At 36.8% G+C, this 10,921-nt stretch overlaps 1 long non-coding RNA gene across 1 annotated transcript; it reads left to right on the top strand.

Annotated features, from left to right (window-relative positions):
• Window positions 1-6,431: 6,431 nt before the first annotated feature.
• LOC107789347 (uncharacterized) lies at window positions 6,432-8,730 on the top strand. Its single transcript, XR_001648828.2, has 2 exons — window positions 6,432-6,733; window positions 8,401-8,730. It is a non-coding gene; the product is annotated as an uncharacterized LOC107789347 (long non-coding RNA).
• The last annotated feature ends 2,191 nt before the right edge of the window (window positions 8,731-10,921 follow it).

The following is a 10,921-nucleotide window of genomic DNA, read 5'->3' as shown; positions in this document are numbered from 1 at the left end:
TCTCATGACGACCCTTTACCCATGATGGTGTGATAAGAAAGATACGTTATGTTAGTACTCGGTTGAGTAAGGCACTGTGTGCCCGTCGTGGCACTACGATTTAGGTCGTGACATAAAATTATGTCTTTAATTAAGTAAGTGTTAGGCTTACCTAGTCTTAGAGACTAGGTGTCGTCAATATACGAAGGGAAATTTGGGTCGTAACAAGTTGGTATCAGATCTCTAGGTTCATAGGTGCTACGAGTCATAAGCGAGATTAGTAGAGTCCTGCGTATCGGTACAGAGACGTCTGTACTTATATTCAGGAGGCTACAAAATTATTAGGACAGTTTTACTTTTTTCATTCCTATCGTGATAGTTTGTTGACCTCGAAGTTTAAAGATTTGTCATTCTATTCTCTTACAAATAGTGAGGACACGAGCTGCAGTTACTGATGACGCTGCCCCCAAAGCCAGTATTGCTATGGGCTGGCGCAGAGGCAGAGGTCGAGGACAAGCACGTACCATACCTAGAGCGACAGTTGAAGAGCCTCTAGTAGCTCCGGTTGGGGACAGGCACCGGAAGCGCCTGATGTTATCCCAGGACTTCCGGAGACTTTAGAACAATTCCTGGGCATATTTGTTACATTGGCTAAGGCAGGGTTGATTCCGGTTACACCAGTTACTTCACAGACTAGGGGAGCAGCCCAGACTCCCGCTGCCCGTACTCAAGAGCAGCGAGTCCACGTCGATCAGGTTCCAGGTGTCATGTCGACACAGCCTGTTACCCCAATTCAGCCCGTGGTTAGGGCAACAACATCTGAGGAAGAATAGCTTAGACTTGTGAGGTTCAAAAACTATTACCCTCGTACTTTCGGTGGTTGGGCTTCAGAGGATGCGCATAGGTTCCTAGGGGAGTGCTACCTTATTCTCCTCACTATGGGTATTGTGGAGATGAGTGGGGTTGCTTTTACTATGTTCCAGCTTAAAGGAGCAGCATACCAGTGGTGGCAAGTGTATGAGTTAGGTAGTCCGGCCGATGCAGCTTCACTTTCATGGACTTCGCTTTTAGAGGTGATCTTGAGAGAGTTTGTTCCCCAAACCCTTCGGGAAACGTGGTGTGCGGAGTTTGAACAGCTGTGCTAGGGCAATATATCGGTGTCGGAGTATGCCGTTTGATTCAGTGATTTGTCCAGACATGCACCTACTTTGGTTTCTACAGTCAGAGAGCGGTTCTGCAGGCTCATCAAGGGGCTCAGTCATGATATCTGGTTCAGCATGGCTCGAGAGTTGGAGTCGGATGTTCCATTTCAACAGGTAGTAGAGATCACCCGAAGATTAGAGCGCATGCAGGGTCAGAAAAGAGAAGGAAGGAAGGCTAAAAAGCCTCGTAAGAAGCGAGGACCTACTGGTCCCTATTTTAGAGGCAAGGTACGACATGTTAGAGGTTTTGTGGGTCAGCCAGTTCATTTTGCACTTCCGACTTCATGCAGTGTTCCAGGTACCCATGGGTCTCAGGGTACCCTGCCAGACATCTCCCACTGACACGTCAGTAGAGAGGTTGCTTTGAGTGTAGAGATACCAACCACATGGTAAGAGGTTGTCCTAGACTCCGGATAGATGTGTCACAGCGGGGTATTCAGACTATGAGTTCTGCTCTAGTTGGTGATATTCTTGCACTGCCAGCTTGGAGTACAGGTCGGGCGAGTAGAGGGCGCCCAAGAGGGGGAGGTCTGACCCGTTGATGTGCTGTCTATGATACGGATGAGGTCATTGCACCAGATGATGTTGTACAGGTATGGTTTCGGTTACTTATAGAGGATCATCATTCGTATTTTGTTTCGGTTCTACTTATCAGGGAGAGTCCTCCTATGTTACTTCACATACGGGTGAGTTTAGTGATTTGGTACTCTGCTTATGTGTTTACCCCTGTTGGGAGATTTTATAGTGGTAGTCAGTGTCTATCATTTAGTTTTTATTCATTATTGAGAGCTATGAGACTATAAGTGGCTTTTTGTTACTCATTTCGGTAGTTTGGATGTGATATCAAGACAGTTGGTTGCGATTCATGGTTTAGATGCTCTACCGGTGTGGGAGTTCAGTATGTGTTGTGACTTTGTTAGCGAAAATTGAATTAGTGTAAGGTTTCAGTTGGTATGACGTGTATACTACTTGTGATTTCGAGTTGAGGATGGAGTCCTCGCATTTTCATATGGTTGATATATTGAACCGGGCTACGTGCCATGGTGGAAGTTAAAGCAGGATAAGATCCATGTGATTAGTTCATGTGTTTTGACTCTCCCTTGTAAAATTGATTCGTAGTATGGTACTGATAGGGAGTGGTGCCTGTCGGACTTGTTTGATAGTTCATTCCTGTATTTCCTTGTATATTCAGTCATATTCGTGATGTGCTTATTGGCTTTTAGCTTGTGAGGTGTGTGCCCAGGTGGCGTTAGATTTGACTTGTTGATTTGAGTGAATAGTCAAGAAATCTTCATGTTTCTTGCCTCGTTGTCGGTGTTGTGGAGGTTTGGAACGGGGTCCTAGCTGATATGAGGCTAATTGTCGGAGCTGGGTTTGATTATGGACAGCTATTGTGATCAGAAATGTTGTTATGGACATATGTGTAGTGTGTTACGTCATGTGTTTGTATCTTGTGGGTATAGGCATAAGGTATTACAACTGGTTGAGGCTGATATTGTGTGTTGATATAGGAATCGGGTCTTTTGGAAATGATCTGATGGTGAGAAATTTGGTTCTTAGGCTAATTAGTAATGGTGGAAGGAATAAATTTTAGTGATTTGATGACTTCAGAATGGTTCTTGACATGTTTGAGGACGAACGTTTGTTTAAGAGAGGGAGAATGTAACGACCCGACCGTTCGTTTTGAAAACTACCATCCCGCTCGGCGGCTTAAGGTCTCGATCAGCTTCATATTATGTGTTATGACTTGCGTGTGTGGTCGAGTTCTGTTTTCAGATAATTCGGGGTCACTTTAGAAGAAGGATTCTTGTTTTAGAAGCTTAAGCGGTAAGAGTTGACCGGAGTTTTGAATTTTGTGTAGACAACTCTGAATGGTGTTTTGATAAATCCAATAGCTTCGTATGGCGATTTTGGACTAAGGCGTGCATCCGGATTTGGATTTGGAGGTCTGTAGAGTAAATTGAAGTATTTCGGCGAAGATTGGAAAGTTGAAGTTTTGGAATGTTGAGATGTTTGACCTAGAGTTGACTTTGGTGATATCGGGGTCGGAACGTAATTTCGAGAGTTGTATTAGATCCATTATGTCAATTGGTACTTATATGCAAAATTTGACGCCATTCTGTGTTGATTTGTTATGTTTCAGCACGAGGTTTGGAAGCTGGAAGATTTGAAAATTTATAAGTTCGATTCATGGTGCGATTCATAGTTTCAACATTGTTCGGTGTGAATTGAGGACTCGAGTAGGTCTATGTTATGTTATAAGAATTGTTGGTATTTTCGGACGGGGTCCCGAGGGACTCAAGTGAGTTTCGGACGAGCTTCGATCAATTGGAGCATTTTTGGGTGAGGCTAGTTTGGGCTGAGTTCTGGTGTGATCACACCTGCAGACCACTGGGCGCATGTGCGATAGTCACAGGTGCGAAGATGAAGGCGTAAAATTGAGAAAGGCTGGGCTTGGCAGTCTTCGCAGATGCGAAAATTGGTGCGCATCTACGGCTCCTTAGAATCAAAATATTGGACGCAGAAGCGAGCTGGAGCGCATAAGCGATTTGGGCATGCGCGGAAGAATGTTTGCATGTGCGAGAGGGCCGCTGGTCAGTGGGTTGCACAGGCGCAGTTCTTTTATCGCAAGAGCCATGCCGCAAAAGTGTCTAATCATGTCGCATGTGCGATTATACCTGGGCAGAATCATATAATTCGAGGGTTTGGCCATTTTCTTCATATTTTGAGTTATAAACTTCAGATTTAGGCGATATTTGAGAGGTTCTTCACGTGTTCAATTGGGTAAGTGTTCTTTGTCCGAAATTTATCGTATTTCATGATTCCATCTTTATTTTTATCATTTAATTAGTGGTTTGAGTTGGGGAAAATGAGGATTTTTAGAAAAACTTTCAAATGTAAAATGATGATTTGAAGGACGAATTGATGTCGGAAATTGGTAATTTTGGTATGGTTGAACTCGTATCGGAATGGGTGTTCGGGTTTTGTTTATTTTATCGGGTTTCGAGGTGTGAGTCCGGGGGTTCACTTTTTAATTTTTGTTAAAGATTGAAGCTTTATTATCCAGAATTATTTTCTATGAGTTTTAATTATAATTTGAAGTTATTTTGGCTAGATTTGAGCCGTCCGGAGGTTGTTTCACTTGAGAAGGTCATTTTAGTGTATCGGTCTAACCTAACTTTGTGGGGGGGTGTGGGGGAATTACCCCTTAGGATTTGAGATATTTGTGCTAATTGTGTCATGTGAAGGCCGTGTACGCGAGGTGACGAGTACGTGCTCAGACTTATTTGTGAAAATTTGATCGTCTAGGGTCCTTAGGTTCTCATGTTCATTATATATGAAGTTGTTTTATCATGCTAAATTCCCCCATTTACTAAATTCTCTCTTACGTGTCTTATTTGGAATTAGTTGCTTCATGTTCTACCCTTGTTGCCGATTAAACTCTTATGTGCCTTAACTGAAGTTGCTGCCTTTTTTATTGCCATGCTATCTTTTTCGTAATTGTCTATCCTTAATTGAAGTAATTATTAACTTTTCCGTAATTACTTATCCTTAATTGAACTTGTTGAATCTCTTCCGTAATTGCTCAACCTTGAATGAAATTTTGTTATCCCTTTTCATTGTTGACTTATCCTTAGTTGGAATCATTGATTCATATTATCCACTACTAAAAATATAATATTTTCCCACAGAAATTTTTCACGGACAAATTGTTAGTGGCAATTCCCACCGAAATTTAATGGGAAAAGTAAAATTTATTTTCCACGAATAAACAATAATGTTTTCCATTGACTATCCGTGGGAACGTTTTTGCGCAAAAATGCGCGTAATTTAGTTTCCTCTGATTCGGTGGAAAAAGTCAAAAAAATAATAATTATATAAAACTAAAAAAATTCACAGGGAAAAAAGTGAATAAAAAAAATATTTTCAAATATTCCCACAGATTCTGTGTGAACGAAAATTTTTGAATTTTGAATTTTGTACTTTATGAAAAAGTTTTTCCACGGAAGTAGTGGGAAAGTTTTATTAATATTCACATAACCTTTTGATTTTCGCATAACTTTTTGATTTTCTCTTAGTCTATTTCATATTTTCTCTCTCTATCTCTCCAATCCAACGACAAATTCTTCACCTCACTCAATTTTCAGGTAAGTCTCTCTCTCTCTCTCTCTCTCTCTCCCACTCCTTTTTCGATTTTGATTTTTTGAAACTTAGGGATTTTCTGCTATTTCAAACCCTAAGTTTAAAAAAATTATTGTTGTTCTCTTGTTCATGTATAGTCTAATTAAACCTAAATCTTTATTTGTTTTGTCTTAGAAACAATAAATTTGTTAAAAGACAATATTGAGTTGGTTTATTCTTTATTAGTTTGGTCTATTTTTCAGATCTATTTTTTTTTACATATGGATTGGTGCTATATATTTACAGGCTTTCTTCACAAATATGGAGAAATTAGAAAGATTTTTAAGTTGCCTATGTCAAAATGAGAAATATTTTTTTCCTTGAGAACTGTAAAATAATGTAGTATTTATTTAAAAGTAGTTATAGATTTAATAATACAAGCATAATCCTGCTAGGACCGCAGACAAACACCATCTAAAGCTAGAGTTTCCTTGAATTATGCCACATTTTTTATGACATAGTTACTAAAGTAATTTCTAAGTTTATATTGGAATATCTTTTTGAAATATTTTTTAGATTCTCTTAAAAGTACATGAATGAGGGTGAAATATAGGTTTTAATTGAATTAAAAAAAAAAGAAAAAAGAAAAAGAGTAGTTACTAATATTTTGCAAAATTAAAGAGAAGAAATTAATGGGTTCATGCCTTATTTCATTAGGGGCTTGAATGTGTCTATTTGAGAATGATTTTATCACTTCAGTTCTTGTCTTTGTAACGCCCTAATTTTTATAAAATACTATATATATTAATTGACTTTTTTTTTAATCATGAATATGTTGTTTAAAATATTTTCACCCTTTCTTTAAATTTAAGTTTCCATGTTATTTAAAAGTTATTTTGTTAATAGAATTAATTTTTTTTATTTAATTCAAATATGTATTTGTATTTAGTTCATTAGATTCTTTAGAATGTATTGCTTAGTTAACTTATAAAAAAATAATTTATACTAGTGACAGACCTTTAAAGAGATGTAGAGATTTTCTAAGGGCAGATAAGACAAATAGAAAGAAAGAAAAAAGAACCTTATGGGTCTAGTATATATATTTTAAGAGAGTAATGACTATTCTTTACTCATTCAAGGATTTTTCTTTGGGGGATTCGTTCGGCAGCCCCCAAAGAAAAATCTCTACATCCCCCCAAGGATTTTAAATCTTGTCCTCCTTCTTCATCTATCAAACACCATTGAAGAGCTCAACACATATACATGCAATTCTTTTTCCATCATTAAAATTCAAGTTTTAAAATATTAAAACTTATTTACTTACCTATTGAAGGAAGATTTGGATTTTACCTTTAAGAATCAAGATGGATTGAGCTTATTTTGGAAACTCTAGGCTTTGAATTTTGTGGAGAAACTCTCTCAAACTTGCAGTAAGTTTCTTACTCTATCTATATGTGAATTAGCATATCTTTTGCATGGTAAATTTTAGTCATTTAAAATCAAAAATTTAATCCCGTTTTTTAATTGGACAGCAGTTACTATTTTGGGCATAACTTTTTCTCTAAAAATCGGAATGGGGTGATTTAAAAGGCTGTAAAAAGATAAGAGATATATCTACAATTATTATACAGACCAAGATGTCCAGTTCTGTAGTTTACTGCCTCAAATATCTGCTGTAATATAGGGCAGAGCTGCTACCCAGATTTTCTCTTTAAGAATTGTGAATTGTAGAGACCCATTTAGACCCATTGACATATAATGGCTTGACTTGCTTTGAGAATTTATATTTCCTTAATATTTGATTGAGCTTTAGAAACTTGAATTATTCATTCGCTTTATTTTGTTGGAGTTAATTGAATAGCTTGAGTCTTGGTAAAAGTTTTCTTTACGTTAAGTTATTATATTGGTTGTTCCTACTTTAGTACCCTACTTGCTATGACTAATTTAGAAATATTTTCGGATATTTTAATTGTTTGTCTACCACTGAGGGTTAAGTTTTGTAGTTGAGTTAAAGAGATATTAGAATTGGTAACTCGATTTGTGAATGATTCAACTATATTGGCATAGTCTTTGCCCAATTCTTGTGATATATTTAATTTGGTACTTGTATTAAACTTGGGAGACTTAACTTGTTTGTATTTGAGATTAAGAGTTAAATTTCATGCTTAGAATGAGTCTTGAATGTTGTAGTATTAAAAAATATTCCTCTACTAGTTATCAATATTGTCAAGGGCTCATTTAAGGCACGCTCAAGATCCGAAGCTCAGAACAGCTCCGGAAGGGAGCTTTACCTCGCTTAAGATATGCTTCAATGTAGGCAAGGCACTAAAAGGTGTACCCTATTGGCTACGAGTTCTATCTTGAATTGAGGGTACTGAATGATAAATATAATTTGCAAACAAATGTATTAGTTATTGAGGAAAATATTATAAATGAGCTTGTTTCTTTTTTCTTGAATTACGGATAATTATTTGATACAACTTACGGTATTGATTTAATTCAATAGGTTTTGCTCACTATTTTTAAAAGTAATATTCTCGTACTTTTAAGAATTTTATGAGATTTTACTATGTTGAAATGTCGTATTTTGAACCTCGTTCACATGGGTCTATTTCCGCTAATAGATTATGATAATAATGTGTTTAAATTACTTTCAAATAATAATTGCTAGTAGGTTAGATTAGCTATTTTTTAATAAGTGGAAACCTCCCTAAGGAGGTGCTACAGTCTTAACTTAACATTTCCATTTAATTTTCTTTGTTTATAGGTGTTTAGTTCTTTAGAAGTTGAAGGTGATAGAATCTAATTGAGAGCAAATGCCAGTGGTGCCTATTAGAGGGCTTATGGGTATTGATTTTTACATAAAAGAAGGTGTAGTAATTTTTTCCTATTAGAAGTACTGATACATTGTCTATATGCGAGTAAGTTTCATACATTGGATATTTTTGAAATATAGTATTAAAATAATTAAGTCCAGCCAGACTGTTTAGCTTTTTATCTTTCCGTGTGTTTCACTTTAAAGTTTGAGAAATAAAGATACTTGCATAAATTTTCTTTAATAAAGTTTACTTTTACAATAATTATATTTTTTTTACAGGATACTTTCAAACGAATCTTGGGGGAGTTCATTCAAAATCAGTTGATTGATGATAACCATGGAATACTTATCACTAGTGATGTTAAAAGTCTCAATCTCAGATAAACTCCCTCTTAGTATCTGGTGCATTTCCCATGTCCCGTTCTCCAGCATCTGATGATAACTAAGGACTAATTTCTTTTATTAGTTTGTCTTGGATGGTAGCTGGATGTTGAATATTGAATGCTGAATTTTTTGAGTTCTTGTTCTACTTTCTGTTTAGTTGGATATTGTTTATGAAATGGATTGAATTAGGATTTGTTTATGAAATGAATTGGATTGTATGTTGAATTTGGTATTTGAATGCTTAATTGTATTTAGTCTTGTATTGTTGGTTATACTTTCTATTTGACGGGTGGTATAGTTCTAAAAACAAATTTGGCCATGAAAATATTTTTCAGATTTCCCACGAACTCCGTGGGAATTTTGTGCATATTTTTTCCAGAATTTTAATATTTTCCACTGATCATCGTGGGAATGTTCATATTTTTATTTCTAGGTTATGAATATTTCTCAATGATTCCATGTGTAAAATAAAAAAATATCTAAATTATTTTTAATACATCCCACAGATTCAGTGGAAAACTTAAGAAAACTAAATTACTATATCATCTTACTTTTCCCACGACGTTCGTGGGAAAATATACTATGTGACCCCACCAAGGTCTCGTGAAGCCCTCAGTGGGTAAATTCCTGGGAATTATCCACGAATGTCCTGGGAAACTATTTTTCCACCAGCCATATTCCCACTGAGCGTCTCCTCTGGGAATGTCGTGGGAATATTGAAATTTCACACAGATTTTTCACCGATTCTTTCGTGGAAAAAGTCTGTATTTCTAGTAGTGATCTCTCTTATCGTCGAATTGTACTTTTGTGGAATCCTTGATACACATTATCTCTTCCTTGTTGAGTTATTCTTGTTGAGACTATTATTCCCTGTTATGTCTTCCTTTGTGAGCTCGTTCTACCATTTCCTTGTGTTATGAAGTTCCTGAGTTGATTTACTTATCATATTCCCGTATTATTGTTATTGTTGTTGTTGTTGTATTCAGTGTTGTTAAGTCGAGGGTTATGCGTGATTGTGATATTAAAACTATTTTGCGGAAATGTTGTGGTATATAGGCACAAATTGTGAAAGTTATTTTGTTGAGTTATTATATTTTGGCACACATGTTATTATTGAGATGATTATTATGATGTTTGAACGAGGTTTCTTCCGTACTGTTGTTATGATGTTTGCATGAGATTTCTACCGTGCTGTTGTTATGATGTTTGCACAAGGTTTCTGTCGTGTTGCTGTTATTATTGATACGCATGCGGTGGTATAAGGTATGGGTATTGAAACGCATGTGGTGAGATAAGGTGGGCTTGATACGCGTGGTTAGTAGGGAAACTACTAGAAGCCATGCGGTGTGATAAGGTGGGCTAAAACGCGGGATGCTATTTCGGGAAAAATAATTTTCAAAACTAAATGTAAGGCTCCCGCGGTCATATAAGGAAAGATTGTGAATCATTTAAATGATTTAAGACTACGAGGCGGTACCTCGGTAGTGACTCTTGTTGGTATTTCCCCCATTCTTTTGTACTAGTCTTTGATTGTTAATTTCTTAGTATTCTACTAATTGTCTTTCTGCGTGTTGCGCTATTTTCTTTGAGACTACGAGGCGGTACCTCGGTAGTGACTCTTGTTTACATTTCCCCCATTCTTTTGTACTTGTCTTTGATTGTTGTTTCCTTAGTATACTATTAATTGTCTTTCTACGTGTTGCGCTAATTGCTTACTTCTGTGTAGCTAATCTTGTGGTACTACTCGTTGTTTCAATTTCATTGCTGACTTTATTACACTATACTTTTTGTGGTGATCGTTTCTTATGTGCCATTCATTGTCTCTACTCTTACTTGCTGACTTGAATTTTGGTAAAATATTTGCACAAGCATACACGTAGATAAATCACCCATATCGGTCTAAGAAGATGAATCCTGGTGTTTTGACCATTTACATGTACCCCCGTGTACTTGCCTTATGTGTGAGAGTTATACTGTTGGCATGAGAATTGTCTGTGCAGTCATGAGTCATTATTATTTTTCGCACGTGAGTGGTCCGTGCGGATATTAGATATTGTCATTCGTTGGGCAGTGCTGTTATGACTTGTAATGTGGCATAAGATGCCAAGTGATTAGGGTTCACGAATCGGGACCTGTGATTTGTGATTTTGAGGTTTGGTACCTCGTGAAAATTCTTGGATAAACCTGGTGTGAAAGCGACTGTTCCTATTGAGTTGTCACTTATTTTCACTACTAGAAATCCGCTAAACACCGACCAAAAAAATCGACCAAATTTGGTCGGTTATGGCCAATTACCGACTAAAACGCGATCATTTATGTGTGGACGGTATTTTGACGATCGGAAAGGCATACCGACCAAAGTTGGTCGGTAATTACCGACCAACTTTGGTCGGTCAATTAAATTCAACAAAAAAAA

Source organism: Nicotiana tabacum, unplaced genomic scaffold (genome assembly GCF_000715075.1).
Source record: "Nicotiana tabacum cultivar K326 unplaced genomic scaffold, ASM71507v2 Un00003, whole genome shotgun sequence".
NCBI classification, from domain to species: domain Eukaryota; kingdom Viridiplantae; phylum Streptophyta; class Magnoliopsida; order Solanales; family Solanaceae; genus Nicotiana; species Nicotiana tabacum.
This window is presented reverse-complemented; position numbering and strand designations above follow the sequence as displayed.